Source organism: Netta rufina, assembly GCF_964035555.1.
Source record: "Netta rufina genome assembly, chromosome: 3".
In the NCBI taxonomy this organism is placed as follows: domain Eukaryota; kingdom Metazoa; phylum Chordata; class Aves; order Anseriformes; family Anatidae; genus Netta; species Netta rufina.
The window spans coordinates 79,053,414-79,071,580 of NC_140125.1; the positions used below are offsets into that span (position 1 = coordinate 79,053,414).

The 18,167-nt window shown below is 39.5% G+C and overlaps 1 long non-coding RNA gene across 1 annotated transcript; it reads left to right on the plus strand.

The window, feature by feature from the left end:
- The first annotated feature begins 8,114 nt into the window (after positions 1-8,114).
- Positions 8,115-16,627, plus strand: LOC311208236. Its single transcript, XR_014618315.1, has 3 exons — positions 8,115-8,221; positions 8,647-8,746; positions 15,104-16,627. It is a non-coding gene; the product is annotated as an uncharacterized lncRNA (long non-coding RNA).
- The last annotated feature ends 1,540 nt before the right edge of the window (positions 16,628-18,167 follow it).

Consider the following 18,167-nt stretch of genomic DNA (forward strand, 5'->3'; position numbering starts at 1 on the left):
ATTGTTTTAAAATAAGCATCAAATAATGTCAGTTCCTAATCTCTGCAAACTGTGCACACATCTCTATTAGTAGAAAGCTTTGGTTGGTTTTCTTTCTCATATTTATATATATCAGTTAAAGGCTCGAAAGTGCTTGCTTTCACAAAGGCCCAGAGAACTGTTGGCAGGCAGAGCTATGACTCCAGTGCTATGGAGCCTACATGAAAATTACTATATGCTAGACACATGTAAAATAAAACTTGCAAGCCATAGTATCTTTTGAAAATAAACTCAGTCATTAGATTAGTGGTTGTGTAAGACAGTTCTCCAAACAGTGAGCAAACTAATATCCAACATGCCACAATTCTTTGATTCAGCATTTACTTAAAGATGTTTTGTCAAGCCCATTTCTGAAATGATTAGCTTCTGCAGGTGCAAACAAGACCTTTAAATGTTATTTGAACATAGATTTATGGGTGATTCATTTACCAGAAATTGTGTGATTTTTTTCTAAGTTGCAAATTATCAATATGTTGAATAAATATGACTCCCTCTACTTAAAAGCTGTGCACAAAATGTTTTCGCTGCTATCTGAAGCGTTTCTAAAAACTGCGATTTCGAACACCGGAATAACATTAGCACCACCTAGAGGCATACATTAAAACGACGCTTATCCAGAATGAAATTGAAAATGCCTGGTTTATACCTCTTTAGTTTCAGAAAGTTCCCTTTAGCCTATGGTTTTGAGGTTTATTTCGAATAGAAAGTTGCACTCCAATGTCTTCATTCAACATGAGATTTTTAATGCAAAATAAAAATGTTGTATTTGCTTATAAGCAGCCTCAAACAAAACCTAAGAAGAAAAAAACAGTGATGGGGGGGGGGGGGGGGGGGGGGGGGCAGTGTCGAAAAAAAATTGTCCAAATTTTTGTTCAATTAAAATGGACAAAATTTCCTCTTCAGTGAAACAACAGACCAACAGCACCATTTGCTGCTGCTTTACTATTTAAAAAGAATTAATGAATTCCTATTAAAACTGTTATCTTAGTATTCCTCAGTTGGAACACAGATAAGCAGATCTCTCCGTGAAGTGAACTCTTTCTCTTGAGGACATTCCCACAAATAACCAGTATCAGGATCTCTTTGAGGCTTAGAAATACTTAGCCTGATTGTCTCTGCCTTTTTTTTGCCCTAAATCATGCCAGTGACTCCCAGTCATCCTGTGTTTGTCTAGTATATTTAGGTCCTTTATTTCCTACAAATGACTTTCAATTTTTCAAAAATGTTTTGCAGTTGATGCGCAATACATAACCTTCTGTTTCATGCTATTGTATTTTTCCTCATTTCTTTTCTCCATTGTCAAGCCTATCTAATCTTTCTAGCACAGTACTTCAACTCTTCACCCTCTTTAAAAAGTTTTGAAACTTATTTTGTCAAAAATGTCACTAACAGATGACTAACAGGTTTACATTTTCCTCTCCAAACAGTTTGCTACCTTTCTCAAAATGTACCCATTTGAAGATAAGACCTTAAATACTTGGCAGTTTCTAATTATACTTTATGCTAGCCAACTAAATTCTTAGTTACTATACATGTATTCGGCTTTTCTATAGTGTTGTAACTGTTTATTAAAAACTTTTTCACAAAATATATTATTCTTCTCAGCTCAGAGACTATTTCATGAAAAAAAAAAATGTTAAATTTCATACTTCAGCTTTCACTAGGAACACTGTCTCACCACTACCAGTATAATTTGCTCTTCAGCCCATACTGGGAAATTAAATCCAGTCATCATGACAAACCACTTCACAGAATTTATCTTTCTAATATTAGGTAGTCAGATCACCCCTAACCAAACAAAATGAGACTCAAAGCCTTCCATAGGTACCTACCATGATATAATAAACCTTTGAGATTTTTCTACAAAGACAAATCGAACCTACTCAGTTCTTTTAAGGTTTGTATCTTACTGCAATTATTTCTAGTCACAGAATCACAGAATATCCCAAGTTGTAAGGGATCCACAAGGATCATCGAGTCCAACCGCTGGCTCCATGCAGGTCTACCCAAAACTTCATACCATAGGACTAAGAGCACAATCCAAACACTTCTTAAACTCTGACAGGTTTGGTGCCATGACTACTGGTGCCATGACTGGAGAGCCTGTTCCAGTGCACAACCAACCTCTTGGTAAAGAACCTCTTCCTGATATCCAGCCTGAACCTCCCCTGTCGCAGCTTGACACCATTCCCTTGGGTCCTATCACTGATCACTAAAGAGAATAGGTCAGTGCCTGCCCCTCCACTCCACCTCGTGAGGAACATGAAGACCGCAATGACTGTGATTCAGCCTCCTCTTCTCCAGGCTGCACAGATCAAGTGACCTCAGCTACTCTTCATACATCTTCCCCTCTAGGCTCTTCACCATCTTCGTCGCCCCACTCTCGACACTCTCCAACAGTTTCACGTCCTTTTTGTACTGTGGTGCCCAGAACTGCACACAGTACTTGAGGTGAGGCTGCACCAGTGGAGCGGGACAATCGCTTCCCTTGACTGACTAGCAATGCCATCCTTTGCATTAGGATCAAAACCCTTTTGGTATTTTTTTCTAATCTCATCCAACATCCTCATATTAGATTAGGTATAAATTCCTTTTCTACACATACTCCAACAGCTATCAGTGTTGTTTTCTTTTTCCATGTTACCTTGCTCTTTCTAATAGATACTTACAAGCATATAGATAACTAGTGATAGGACTAGAGGGAATGGACTCAAGTTGTGCCAGGGGAGGTTTAGGTTAGAAATTAGGAGACATTTCTTCTCAGAAATAGTAGTCAGGCAATGGAACGGATTGCCCAGGGAAGTGGTGGCATCACTGTCCCTGGGGTTGTTCAAGGAAAGGTTGGACTTGATGCTTAGGGACATGGTCTAGTGGATGATAGTAGTAGTAGGGTGATAGCTGAACCAGATGATCTTAAGGGCTCTTCCATCCTTAATGATTCTATGATTCTATGTAGCTTAAGTCTACCATGTATCTTTTTTGACACATGAATGCCTCACATAGTCACATAAGACAGGTATTACTCAAACCCCTCTGTTTCTGCCTACATGCATTAGTGTTTTTCTGAACTGGCTGAGGCAGGTAAACACACATTTGATAGCTAAGTATTTGTTGCAGGATCCTGGAAATACATATATATATATTACTTAAATAAATATGGGAATGTGATAGCTGAGTTCCTGATCCTGAGAAAACTAATTCATAGCAGAATGGAGGTCATCCAGTCGCACCTCTAACCTCTCCTTCACCATCACCATCATCACCACCACATCTGCTGGCTCAGCTCTGTATAAAGACAACGGGGTGCATCCCTATTTCTAGATAAAGCTTAAGGATTTTAAGTCCTGATTGCTACATGCAGGTGACTTATTCTGCAATCTAGAAATGTTTAAATTTATGAAAATGGTGTCATTCAGGATATACAGTTTTCTCACTGGCTCGATTGGGTAGTCCTTTTCTTAGCACAGAAGTTATGACACCATCACTCACCACGTTTAATTCTAAACACAGCCTCAACAGGTGACTATTAGTGTCACCACATGGCAGGCTGCGGAAAGGTGACAGCACCAAGACCATTTGTCCACTGCTGGGCGCAGCACAAGATGAAGAAAAGTCAATGCACCTCCCCACACCTCTCCTAGCATACACAGTGTCCTGAGCACTGGAGGCTGAGGCTCATCAGAAGCCTCACTGGCCCCATCAGCAATGTGTGTCCCGGTGGGTGAGCAGTGGAGACCTTCTCCCAGTGTGCCCGGCTGGCTGAGGACTCCCTCAACATGTTCACATGCCTCAGGTCACCCCATGTTCATGTGTCCCTTCATCAGTCAAGGCTGGGGCGCAGCCTCCAGCTGAAAATGCATGGGGAAGCACTGTCTATGTCCTGCAGTGGGTTTCCCTGTGTTAGTCAGAAAGTGACCAGTGATAGGACCCACAGGAATGGTGTCAAGCTGCGGCAGGAGGGGTTCAGGCTAGACATCAGGAAGAGGTTCTTCACTGAGAGGGATGTTGCACACTGGAACAATCTCCCCAGGGAAGTAGTCACTACACCAAGCCTGTTAGAGTTTAAGAAGCATCTGGACTGTGCACTTAGTCACATGGTCTGAATTTTTCGGTTGACCTGTGTGGTGCCAGGAGTTGGACTCGATGAACCCTGTGGGTCCCTCCCAGCTTGGGATATTCTATGATTCTATGATTTGCCAGAGCAAATGCAGGGATGTTTATACTCTCTGAGATGCTGGGGTGGCATGAGCCACGCAGGTTGTGTGTACAGACAGGCAGAAAGCAGAGCATATGCTAAGAGGATAGTAAGGTGGTGAGGCCATGATCACAAGAGACACATAGGAAGAGCACGGTATCAATTTAAAATAAAGGAGCAAAACACTAAGGACTTCTTTAAAGAAATGGGATGCTGAGGATATTTGAGCAATTGCACTCAGCTGGGGGCACGCAGCGAAAGCCTAATAACCACCCATGGACGCTACAGCATTCCCCCTCTTCCCCCTCCCCCCGCCCCGCCATCTTGGTTAAGGGCAAAACCTTCGCTCGAGCATGCGGGAGGAGGCCGGTGACGGGCATTTCCGCCCCAGCCCAAGATGTCTGCCACGCCCCCCCCATTCCACCTCCCTCCACGAGTGCGGGGCGGGGATGGCGGCGCCCTGCCCTTGGTGGGTCCCCGGTGAGGGTCGTGCAGGCGGCCGGGCTTCGGGGACGGGTGCGTGTGCCCCCGAGGGGCCGGAGCCGGAGCGTGTGTTTCCAAGCCAAGGAGGAGTCGGTTTGGGAGAAGGCTGCGCGAGGGTACCGCGGTGCGGTGCGGGTAACGGCTGCCTTCAGGTAACGGCGCACCCGCTGGGGCCCCGTGTGCCTGGCACAGCCTCACAGAACCCCCCTGAGGCAGGGCGTGTGCTGCCAGCTCTCCGTGAGCTTACTCTGCTCTTAAAACAGTATTAAAGGAAAGAAATGACTACTGTTCTTCTGTATATCGCTGTATAAATCTGATACAGAAACAAGTCTTCTGTCAGCCTCTGTAGAGAGGTGGAGCAGCTGCTCAGCTTTGGGTGAGATGCCAGTTTAGCTACGAATGCCCCGTTTGACCAGCAATATGGACAGCTGTTATGGCTTGTCAGTTTTGCTGGTATTCATGGATCACAGCTGATGTGTAATGGTCCTCTGCCTTCATGAAGTCTTCTTAACGCATGTTTTCACTCCAAGGTCACCTGGAAAGGGATGAGATCCTTCAAATCTTATAAAACAGGGGGTCCTGGTGGAGGAGAGTGGCACAGATTACTTGTAGCACCCCAGGAAAGAATTCAGCTTCTTAGGCATTGCTGCAGGCAGTACTCAGTTGGGTGGTCATGGCAAGCCCCCTGGCCGGGTCTCCAGCATCAGAGCACCTTTGAGTCAGGAGCAACACACCTTGACTGTAGCCCAGGTGAGTAGGTAAGAGGAACAGGAGATTGGGGGAGGAATTTTGGCAAAGGAAAGGGGATGGAGGAAGAGTAGAAACTGGCAGAGAAGTTCCTTGTAAGAATCCTTGCCAAGAAAAATGGGTTCTGTTCGATCCGTTAAGCGTGTGGTTTAGGTCACTTGAGAGACAAAGTGGCGTTGTATGCTTGTCAGGCACAGTTCTTGCAGCTCATGGGACTTGAGCAGAGTGATAGAATAGGGAGCCTTGGCCAAGGGTCCATTTGGGAATGCAGGACTCATGCAGGAGTCTTATTTACTTGAAGCCTGTGACTTACAGCCTTATGGTCAGGCTGTTAAGTGATCAGCTGACAGCTGTGGCCGAGAGCAGTTTATTAATCCATGCATGGTGGGATTGTGACAAATATATCAATAAATAGATATCATGGTGATTTATCATTTTTTTGTTAATGCATTACATTGGGTGTATGCATTATTATTTCAGGATAATGTTGAATTTAGGACTTACTGAGCAAGACTTCACACAGAGGACTCGCTTGTACTCTAAGGAGCTTGCTGGCTGCTCATGAGGCTTTTTTTTCATGTTTTAGACATTGTGGTTTGAGACTTTTTTCTTCTACTTAGGGAAAAAAAGAATCATACTGACAGGTGTTATTTGGATGTCTCAGAGACAGAGTGAGGAGAGGATCTTGATTTATACAGTTTGACTGTGTGGCTTTTATTTTATTTGGTAATTTTCAGGATTTCCAATGAACTAGCAAGTCAGGCTGGCTAACTTTAGCCCTTGTTCTTTAATTATTGACTTCCTTTCTTATTTTTGTTTATAGGATTATGTATGCTAGTTGGGGGAAAGGAGTTAAATCCTTCCCTGTTTCTTCTTTTCCCGTGATGGAGTCTTTTCTGACCAAAGAACACTTCACTGAATGCTTCTGTAGAGTTAGTCAGATTCCAGAAACCACAGCACTGATGGCAAAAATATTGTGTAGGTTTGAATAATATCAAATGTTCAATTAAATCAAGTGAAACCAGACATTTCAATTCCAAAAAAGTTGTGAAAAACAATTTGTCATTCATTACTAAAATGCTAGGGTTGTGAAATCCTGAAAGTCATTAAAAGATTTTAAGCTTCTAAAATGTTATTTTTGTGGCTTATTCTATAACTGAAATGTATTTGTGTTCCTCAATGTGTCTTTTAAATAAGATGTCTGTTACGAATTAGTGGTGTTTACAGGGTCTTGTCTGATGTGGTGGTGTGGTAGTCTCAGTGCAACATGTAAATATGCAGCTAATATGACAAGTATTGAACATTATGATCCATAACAGATACACTGGATAAATGTGAATCTTCTCTTTAAAGAGAACATGGTGAACTTGCCTACAATGTCCTTGTTGTATTGACATCTATCGGAATCTTTTTTTCCTTCGCTCCCTCTTTCTCTTTCGTGTGTGAATTGTTTTGTTTTTTGTTTTTTGTTTTTTTTTTTTTTGTTATGGTTTTCCTTTATTTATTTTTCTTTTTTTGAATAACAGTGTCTCCCCTAAATTACCATCAGGGACCAGAGTTAACTTTCCTCTTACGTTTGTGATGAAGATCAGTTTAAGCTTTGTCTCTTAACCTGCTGCTAAAGCCTTGTCTCCTAACCTAACCTGCTTGGCTCCTCCTAGTGGCGGTACGAGTGCCTGAGAGCACACTGACCTGCAGCAGTTGCTGTTAATGAGAAGCAGGCAGGTGAGCTGAATTGATGTCTATTTTCCTGCCCCTGCACTGCCTCCCAGGGTGTCCCAGCTGTGCAGGGAAGAGATCTGGGTTGACACTCACTCTTTGGTTGAGTTATCTTTCTTGAAATAATTATTCTGCTGTAAGAATGCACTTAAACGCATAACGTTTGTTTGTTTGTTTGTTTTTTAATACCCATTGCAGTAAATGTATCTGTGAAGGTTTGTAACTGAATTAAAGTCAAGATTTTTTGTACTGAAGTTCATACAGAAGCCTTGACTGGTAGGTTTTACTGACATGATTTGCTCTTAAAGTACATTCATCATGACTCCTGGTTTCATTAGTGATTAAGTTTAAAAGATAAATCTTCCATTTCTTAAGCTGCCTACACTCTTTGTATAAGTTCATAGAACAGACTAAGACTGACAGCATCTATTAGTATTTATTGATTGAGAGCACCATTTAGTACTGTTACTGTTAAGTTATTCTGGTTGCAAACATTGTCTCGCGGCTTTTGTGTTCCTAAGTATTTGCAATGTAGTACAAGAACAGCTTAATACACTATCATAAGTCTTTTGACATTTTTAACTAAAAAAGCACACGTTGTACTGCCTCAAAAGACACAGTTGCACGTGATCCTGAAATACTGACAATTCTTGCAAATATAGCATCTGTGTCTAAAGCGTTGTATAAACAACATTCTCATTTTGGAATTTAGGACGTGTCCCTATTAATGTTTTAGAAGTGTGTGGGATTGTTCTGGTTGTTCAACCTCATTTTCTTTTTCCTACATATGCTTCCCTCCTTTTCATGAACCTTTTGAGAATGTGAGGAGGATGCTAAGTGAAAGGACTTAAGCAGACGTTTTTTCTTTCTAATTCTCACTACTTTTATTCAGTATTCTGTTTTGTTTGTTTTAGGTGCCTTTACCTTGTATAGGAAATGTAACCTTGATCCATAGAAGATTGACAAGGTGTTAGCAGTTCTTCATCCAGTGCAAGGAAGATGGGATGTAATGGGCTCTGCACTTGAATCGTTAAATAGGTGTGCTGAATCCTTCTAAAGCTGGTATTTATCAAGACACTGTCTTTTTTTCCTCTCAGTTTGTGGTAGGAGGTTTCTTGTTTTGTTTCCTGTACCACCGTCTCTAGCAGTCAATATCTTTGCTTGTTTAGGTACAGTTGGTAAATTCCAGTTTTTCTTTTGATTATGAAAAATTGTTCTGTAATTAAACCTTACATCTGTCCATTGCTTCAGGGTCCTGTTCCAAGGGGTTGGATTTATCTGATAATAAAATGTGGTAGGAACTGCCTACATATTGCATCTCCTATGTTGTTCCACTGCATCCATGTTACATAAAGCATTGTCACTTTTTAAAGTGTTGAACTTTAAAGTGTTGACATTCCCAAACGATGTCTTTGGGATCCCAGTACTCACTGAATTAGTAATAATTGCCTCTGTGTTCACAGAATCACAAATTGGGTTGGAAGGGACCTCTGAAGATCATGTAATCCACACCCCCATACTGAGCAGGGTCACCTAAAGCACATTGCACAGGATGGCATCCAGGTGGGTTTTGAATATCTCCAGAGAAGGAGACTCCACAGCCTCTCTGGGCAACCTGTGCCAGTCTCTCTCATGGTAAAGTGTTCTTTGTATATTACTTATGGTCATGTATCTGCTATACTAGTGTCCAGCTGGGAGAGTTTTGTAGTTTGCCATGCTCTTCTATTTCCTGGAAACATTGCTCTGGCAGGGTAGACAATTGAAGAAATAATCTATCTGCTAAGCTGAGGAATGCTACTCTGAAAGTTGGATTTATTAAATCTAGTCACTTTTTTCTAGGACAGGATAAATTTCCCGTTTAGATATGCTTTGCATTCCGAATCTGGAGCAAGTATCTTAGACTTTGTGTTTTTAGATGGCTGCAATGTAGCATGCCCGGAGTGTCTAATGCTTGTTGGAAAACTGTCTGATGTGCACTTGTATTATAAGAATGTGACCTAAGCAGAGGTTTAAACCCTTTAATGTAAAAGAAATCTGGGAAACTTAAAATGCCTAACATGTTCTAGTATGACTTGAGGCTTTTCTGAGAGAGGTCTTGGTAGTGACAGCCAAGGAAACAATGTTTTGGGTTGTTTTTTTTTTTTGGTTTTTTTTTTTGTTTGTTTTTTGGTTTTTTTTGGTACCTCACAGATGTTCAGGGCATTTGAGTAATTCCTCAAAGAGATGACCTTTAAAGCTAAGTTAACTCAGGGTGCTGACAAGATGACTACCCTGAACTTGTGTAATCTGTTTCTCCAAGTGAAGTATCATCTCTTTCCATCTTCTCAGAATGGACTGCTAATTCATTTACGTTGGCTCTTTGTCTCTAAGCAAAACACAGCTCTTGTAATACAGGAACCTCTTTTGATGAATACTACTGTGATAATTTTAGTTTGTTTTGTTTTCCCTGTTCTCATGGATTGAATTTCTTCCTGCCACCCTTTTCCTTAGCATTGCATTGCAGACTTTAAACAAGCAGGTAGTATGCTGTTTCTTAGATCTAGGTAACTCCCTGAAAGTATTCTTGCACTATATGAGAGGACTTCTTGTTTGTTTGGCATGGCTTTGCTGCTGCTTGTAATATTTTGAGGGAGCACTGCAACTGTTTTGAGAGATTGGATATTATGATGAAAAGTGTTCACTGTACGTGATTTACTAAACCAGCACCCTGATCTTCACTATCATCTCTTTCCAGAGACTGCACGTGGTATAATATGTATTAGACAAGGTCTGTGAAGGGAGGTAATCTTCTTTTATTAGACTATCTTATAATGGGATAAGGTGCCAGGCAAGCTATAGGTCACACAGTGACCTCAAGAGCTTATGTGCCTAGATGCACATCATGTCTTTTTTCCAGCTCTATCAGTTAGTCTAATAAAAGGTATTACATCTCTATAGGAACACTGCCAGACTCGCAGTCATTGTGGTATAAGGCTGCAACAACGTGGCAACTGTCATCAAAGCTGACCAACGTGTTATTCTGTGTACTGTTTGCAGTTCCTTTCCTCTTGCTTGTCATTTGCACTTTTTTCAGTTCTAGGGTTTTTTTATATTCAAGATGTGATGAAGTCTGCTTTAATCAATGTGATCTTTTCATTAAGTAAATTTGGAAACCAAATTTAATTTGACTGCATTGAAATGGGGACTCTCACTTTGGAATACCTCTGCTATGTTTCATCATCGCTTTGGTGGATGTTTTAATAAATGAGACCCAGATTAATAACTCCGGGAGCCTAAAGGTCACTCATGCTTTATGTATAAGCATGTATAATTTATCAGTATACTTGTCACACTTGTTTTGCTTTGCTTTAACTTACTGGTGTTCACAAGCAGCAGAATGCTTCATGGGATCACCTTTATTGTTGCCCTTCATTTACTAAGTGAGGGATACTAGAAACTTGTTCATGATGGCTATTTTATGCAGGATGTATTTCCTGCTTGAGATGTGTAACTAAGAGCAGCTTAACTGGTACAGTGTTAGGATGTGTCAAAATAATTATCCCTTAGCTTTCAGTGTTCTCTCTAGATCTTTTCTGTTTTGAGGAAAATATATTTTTCTTCATGGAAGTGAAGTTTTAAATTATTTTGAGGACCTCGGTATTTACAAAACACTTTCTTTTTCTGTCAATGTTAGGCTGTTGTAAGAGCTACTGAAATATTTCCTTTAAGCTGTCAGGGGAAAAAAAAAAGCTTTGGAAGGAAGTTCTTGATACTGAACAGAAACAAATGAGGCATGGCATCAACAGGTCTGAGGCAGTGACTAGCTGGAGCTGCTGAGCAATGCTAAAGGAAAACTAATTTAAAATGGGTGTGATTATGTCCAACTTCTTTGACGTTGAAGACGTGTGATTATGTCCAGCTTCTTTGACATTGGTATCAGCTTGCAGTTGCGTACTGTATGTTTTTATAAGAAATATTCTGTTTTAAATGAATAAGAACATCAATTCTTATATGTATTCCTTGCTTATACCCTTAATGTCCTTCCTCTTCTCATAAATGAGTGTGTGCATCTTGTATCAGTATGACATCTGTCTAGGCAGCTAAAATGATCAAGTTGAAGCCAGCAGGACTTGTTTGCCATGATGGTTTTTATACTGCTATTCCCTACAGTACATCTGTTCCATTAGCAATAGAAAGTTTTGTGCTGGCAATGTAATGGCTAATGGCTTTCTAGTACATAACTTGATTTTTATATTGACTGTGATCTAATTAGTGAGAAATGACTGAGAAAAATGCTGTTTATTTTAAGAACGGAAAATATAGCCATAGTGTCCCAAAATGTTTAAATTCTCCCAAGCTTTGTGTTCTTACTGTTTTCTAATAAAAGACACGAGCATTACCTAAGTCTTCTAATGATTTGTCTGAAGAAATAGTCAAATTTTTGTATGCTTTCAACATTACTGAAGTTACTAATGTGACTAATAGAAGATTGGGGAAAGTATTTCAAATTCCTTTAGCTGTGGCCTTCAAATTGTTTTTCTGTATTACTTATGTATCACTTCTTATGGCACATCAAAAATAGATTTTGGTCAGACTTGGTAGATTATTCTTACCTTCACTGGACATCAGTACTAATACTCTTCTTCTTCATAACATTTTCAAGTTAATTTTTGTTTTTGAAAGCTAGAACATCTTTAATCTTATGAAAGAAGAATTTAACACAGTTGGTGCCACATCATGGTTCTGAGATTTTGTTCTATAATTTGTGAGATTTTTGTTCTATAATTACTGACAATAACTCTAGCATGTTACTGGTCTTGATTGTGAAAGGAGATGTAGGAAGGATCATAGAATCACAGAATGGTTTGGGTTGGAAGGGACCTTAAAGACCATCCAGTTCCAGACCCCCTGCCACCAGACCAGGTTACCCAAAGCCCTATCCAGCCTGGGCTTGAATGCTTCCAGGGATGGGGCATCCACAGTTTCTCTGGGAAACCTGTGCCCGTGCCTCACTATTTCTTCCTAATATCTAATCTAATCTCCCCTCTTTTAGTTTAAAGCCATTCCCCCTTGTCCTATCACTACACCCCACTGACAGAGTCCCTCCCCTGCTTTCCTGTAGGCCTCCTTTAGGCACTGAAAGGCTGCTATAAGGTCTCTGTGGGAGCGAAAAACTATTGCTACTCCTGTTTTCACTTCTAATAAAGAGGATGTTGTTCACCAGTACCGGAATATGCTTTTTTTTTAAAAAAAAAAAAAATCTTTAAACATCTGATGTTTTATTTTTAGTTTGGACCTGAACTAACTGTTTGGGTTTGGGCAAAATGGGTATCAAAGAGGAAAAATAAAGAAAATGAAATGGGTATGATAGCTATAAACTTTAAATTATACCAGTGCAAGCAAATAACATATCCTCTCTAATGAAGTCTAGGTATGTGTACCAAGAAAGGGAAGAAGATAACAAAATTAGGAGTTCTGCTGTGAAAATCCTTGCACTCAAAGGAAAGGGAGGTTGCTATTATTCTTTGTTATAATACATAGCTTTGGGTAGGTGCTGATCTCTTCTTGTGTGCATGGGCTGTAGTTCAATGGTGTTGTGTTTTTTTTACCATCAGAAAGTAAAGGCAGATCTTGGTAAGCTAAAATACCAATTTTAGTAGAAAATTGATCAGTAGAAAAATAAAGCTGCTACAAGTAGCTGTGGTTCTTCTAAACCTGACATTTATTGCGTTTTTGAATATTAATATTTATGTCACTCCTTGTAATGCTTTGTTGCCTGACTTGTGAGAAAAGCTGGCATTGTAGATGCTTTCAGTGATCTATTCTGGCTTCCAGATAGCCTAGGAGAGGTTGCAGTCAGCAGTATGCTCAAGAGCTACTTGCAGTGAGCCAGGGTAAACCATTAACTTTTACTCATAGTTCTTCTCTAGAGCAACTGGTATAGTTCAGCGCATACTGTTTTGGCTGGAGCTGCAATCAGTGTACACTTGAAATCATAGCTTAGGTAAGATGTTATGTAGCATGATAATGAGCACAGTAGTTAATTAGTCAGTACTGCTCAGCACTTCCCAAGGGAACTCTCTCGATGCGCTTAGACTTTTCATTTTCCCTTGAGCTCTCATTCTCACTAGTTTTTACCTTGGTAATCATCACCACTTGTCATAGTCTTAAAACAATACTGCTGTAGATAATGAAACTCCTAGTGTGTTTGTTTTTCGTATTACCAATGTGAGATATCAATCTTACATGCAAACAGCAAGGAATGTATGCAGCTGACAAGTCTGTAATAACTTCTGGGACTTCACCGTAAGAGTGCTCTTGTCCTGTTGTGCATAGTACGGCGTTGCAGTTTTGAGGTATTCTTAACATTTAAAAATAATAATAATAATTGATTACATGGATTGTATTTGTCATGTTCTGTTGTATTTTTTTGGATCAAATAAACTGAAAAAAATGTTTTTCATGGCATTCTCAAATTGTCTTGTTTGACAGTAACTGTTACTACCTACATAGTCACTTTAAATTGATGGTCCTAAGAAGTCTGTTTATTTTTAAGCATTCAAGTTAATATCTCAAGAAACAATTTTTATTTCTATTTTTTACAGTGAGAGCAATTAATCAGAGGAGTGACTTCCCCAGGGATGTGATAGGATCCCTATCACCAGAGGCTTTCAAGACAGGACTGGACAGGGTTCTGGATAATACCATCTAAGTTCCTGTTTAGCCTGAAAAGTTGGTCTAAATGATTATTCAAGGTCCATTCTGACCTGGGCTATTTTATGACTCATTTAGCATTTAGCATTGAAATGGCATTTCTCAAGACAAAACTTCTAAGTATTAGAAAAATAGTAGTCACACTACACTATTAGCACAGTAATGTTAACACGCAGAGATGGTGCAGTTGGTTTTTTTTTTTTTTTTAGAGTTCTTTGGAGAATATTCACTTCCTGAAATACGGAGTTACATTAAGTATTTAATGCTACTATTTAATGCTTTACCTGACATGCTGAGGAAGAATGCTGCATAAATTGGGTTTAATCTTTTATGTAATAGGTGCATGGGGCAATAATTTAGCAATCAAGGATAGAATGTACTTAAAAGGTAACTTGATTTTGATATTCTTGGGATTTCTACCTGGAATCATTCTGTTGTTTACTGAATTTTAAAGTGTTAGATCTGTTTTCTGGATTAATTTGTATAGTTTTACTTATTGAAAACTCATAGCACAATTAAAATGTATTGATGAAAATGAGGTTTGGAGCTTTCAGTGAAAGGCTGATGAAAGGAGTTTCTGAGGGGCTGTAGGAAAATAGTGTCTTGATATAAGAGTAGAAAAATACCTTGGTGGCCTCGTAGCTCTAGTCATCAGAGGACCACATTCTTTTCAGTGACAGAATTTAAGCTATTGTCTTGTGCTCAAGCTATTGATAGTTCGCATGCAAATATTCCCAAACAATTGCTAAACAGCTCAGGACAAAAATTGATTTAATTGTAGGGATTATGATCAAAAGTCAAAAAAAAATATTTTCTTTTGAATTGGAATTCTCATAAATCACATGTATTGAATTTCTGAATCTGAAAATACAGTATTTGAAGGCCTATTCTTAGTCCTTATTAATGCTAATCATTTTTGATGTTGACCAACAAGTTTTTATCAATGACTGAAGTACAAAATCCTCATGTACTGTGTAATATTTACAATGAGAGCAAGCAAACTACAGATCCATCCATTATGCTGTCATGTTAGCAATATAGAGGCAAGGGCATGTTAGAGCTTATTATTTATTGCCATTACGTATCCTCATTTCCCTGATTGTGCCTGTAGCAGTCTCTTCCTCACATTATTTGAATAACCGAAAATAACTTGGATATTTCTTGTGTAATAAATCAAATAATGTTGAACAAGTTGCGGAGTTGCTTCATGTTATGTTTTTTTTCCAGGCTTTGGAATAATCACTGTGATGGGACAGGAAGCAGAAACAAACGTGAAGCTGGAGGCAGGGACCTTGAAGGAGATCATTGAAGACTTTGAGCAGACACGTTTCAGACATGGGAGAGGATGGCTGAAGAGTAAGAACAGTGGGCCCAACTTTATGGGGAGAACAGTACCAAAACTCTTAGACCTGTCTTAAGCAAGGAAAACTTATCTGTGGGAGTTGAGTATTGTTGGTGTCTGTCACAAGACACCTTTGAGGCAAGCAAATCAAACTAATATCCTTCACTTTTACCTGTTTGCTTTTTCTTGTGACTGAAGTTGTTCTGGTTCATGGCAGTTGGCTCAGCATGTTCTATCTCATGGTCATAACTAGTTTGCAGTAGCTGTTTTTGAACTAAAAAACGTGGGTAGGAGTATGTGTTGGGAAGGGTTAGCATGTTTGAATGTGGTAAAACAGGGATATGAAGTCTTGAAAAAGCATACATGCCCTTCCTTGTGTGGCCTACTCTGCTCTTGAAATAAGATAAGTAGAGCTTCTAGGAAAAAGGGATACATGAGAGGGCTGGGAAACAGTGCCCCTTTTTGAGGGGAATAAAGATGAGAAAAGGAATCCCTTTTCTTTCTATGGAGACTTCTTCCTTATGGACCTGATGCTTCTCAGGGTGTTCTTTTCGCTTGGCAAGTTAGGAGTTGAGAAGTGAGGTGGTAGGTGGCTCAGCACCATTAGTGACTGTAACTTCCCTCCTCAGAAAGAAGGGGTAAGAAATTTTTTTTTTGGGGGAGGAGAAGAAAGCTCAAAGGTTGAGATAAGGACAGGGAGGTCACTCACCAATTACTGTAATAGGCTAAACAAAACCAATGTAAGGGAGATGAATATAATTTATTGTCTATCGCTAGCAGACTAGAGCACTGATATTTAAAGCTAACTAAAAATGCATTTGCCCTACCATCCACCCTGAAGCTGGCTCTGATCATCAGGTGGAGCTGGCTCTGATCTGACATAGGGCAGCTGTTGGGTTCTGCTCACAGAGGCCACCCCTGCAGCCTCCACCCTGCTACCAAAACATTGCAACATAAACCCAGTACAAACACAGAGACACACATTCAACTGTTTGCTGTTGAATGTAAGTGGAGTTCTGCCATGTGTAAAAGGAGTAATAGCTTGGGTTCAGTGTTGGTCTGAGGTGGAAATGTTCTTTCTATTTCAGCACCTTTTCTGGCTAGAGGGAAAATGCTTATTCTTAGTGCAGCTCCTCTGTTGCGTTAGGAACAAGTGTTTCATGGCTAGTTATGCTTTTAAAATGGAATTTAAATAGTACATAGCACATGGGTGTACCAGAATGAACATACTCTGTGGACTCTGAAACTTCCATTTGAGATGCTCATGGAATTTATCTTCTGGAACAAAGGCAGACACTCAGTCGTCATTTGCTGCTTTGAATCAATGTCCAAATAGTCCATTAGAATTTGAGACCTGTCAGGTAAAATTTAAGCAACCTAAACCACAGGCCTTTCTGTTTTAAGCTTACCTTTCCATAATATAAGTCACAAATGAAGACACTCTTAAGAATGTTTTTGCTGATGTCAGGTCACCTCACAGGCTAAGCTGCAGAATGGTGATTTACTGAAGCTTTTTAATATGGGTTAAATCCATTGCATTGCCTTCACTGTTTTCTGTTGGGCTAGAGGGAGAGCTGTTGAGCAAATGTGTCCTGTTTTTATTCCGTGCTTCAGCTACTTTGCTACAAAGGAGAAGTCTAAACTCTTTGTTTTGACACCAAGAAAACAGAAGGAAAAGCTTTGGAAAACATAGTTCTTACCTTCACGTATGTACTTCTGTAATTGGAGTTGGTTACCCTAATAATATGAGTGAGCACTTCAGCAAGGCTGAGACTGAGAAGTCTGCTGTTAGTCCTGAAAATTTCAGACTGTGAGCAATTACATGATTTTACATCTCTGCTGCAGGTATGAGAAGCTACAACCATTTTGTAAACTGGAAGTGAAAATTAGAACAGGTTAAGATTTGCCCAAGGGTGTGGTGTCATTAGATGATGAGTCCTTCACCCAGTGCTATGTTACTGTCCATTCTGTGGCAGTTCGAAGTGTTTTCTTTTGCCAGAAAGATTTACTTCCTCTAAGTCACTTTAGCCTTCTTGCTGGTCAAATTATTAACTGACACATTCTAAGAAATAATCCCGTTGTGATTGCTATCTTCAGTTTGAAAGCATGAAAAAAAGATTTTGTTGAATATTTACTGTGTGCACACTATTCTCTTACACGAGTGGCATTTGTAGTTTCCAAAATGTCAAAGTTACTTGAGCATTTCCTGAGTTGAAATTACTTTTTGTGATAGGATTTCACTTATAAGAAGATACTTCATGGAAGAGCTCCCTTTTGTTTGCTGCTTTTCTCACACCACTTGAAAGAGAACATATTAACACTACTATGCAGATGCACAGAGGCTAAAACAGAACTCACTGCATAGGAAGATACTAAGATTGTGGTGCAAGACAAGTCAGTCTTTTAAGTCATGGTCTGTGTACAAGCCAAAGTTTGTTTTACCAGTGGTATTACAACTGTTTTCTGGCATGGCTAGTAACTTTGGTCACAAGGAAAACTCGTTAGCTAGATATGTTATCCTAAGGTTTGTGTAAAATGAAAACTAAAAGTCCCCTTTTTTTAGTAGATCTGAACTTTTGCCATCTTTAGCTTTGTTTTATTGGAACATTTCTAAATAATACCATTAGCTGTTGTACAGTATATGGTGTGTTAATGCTTTCTTTTTATTTTTAGTTTGCCAGAACTACACGTTCCTCCTTACAACATCAGCTGGCTTTCCTTGTTCACATTCCTTGCAGTCCATCTGCCTATAAATGTTTTCAGGAGTACGTAGAATGATGATGTTATGATACTGATGTGTTAAGTCATTAACAATAAAAAACAAACATTTTGTGATGTTTTTAGCCCAAGTGCATTCCACCACTGTGTCCAAAATAAGTAACTTTCAATTTTTAGCTAAAATCTTAATGGAAGCTTTTAATGTAAAGTGAGCATTTGTCGTATACATTG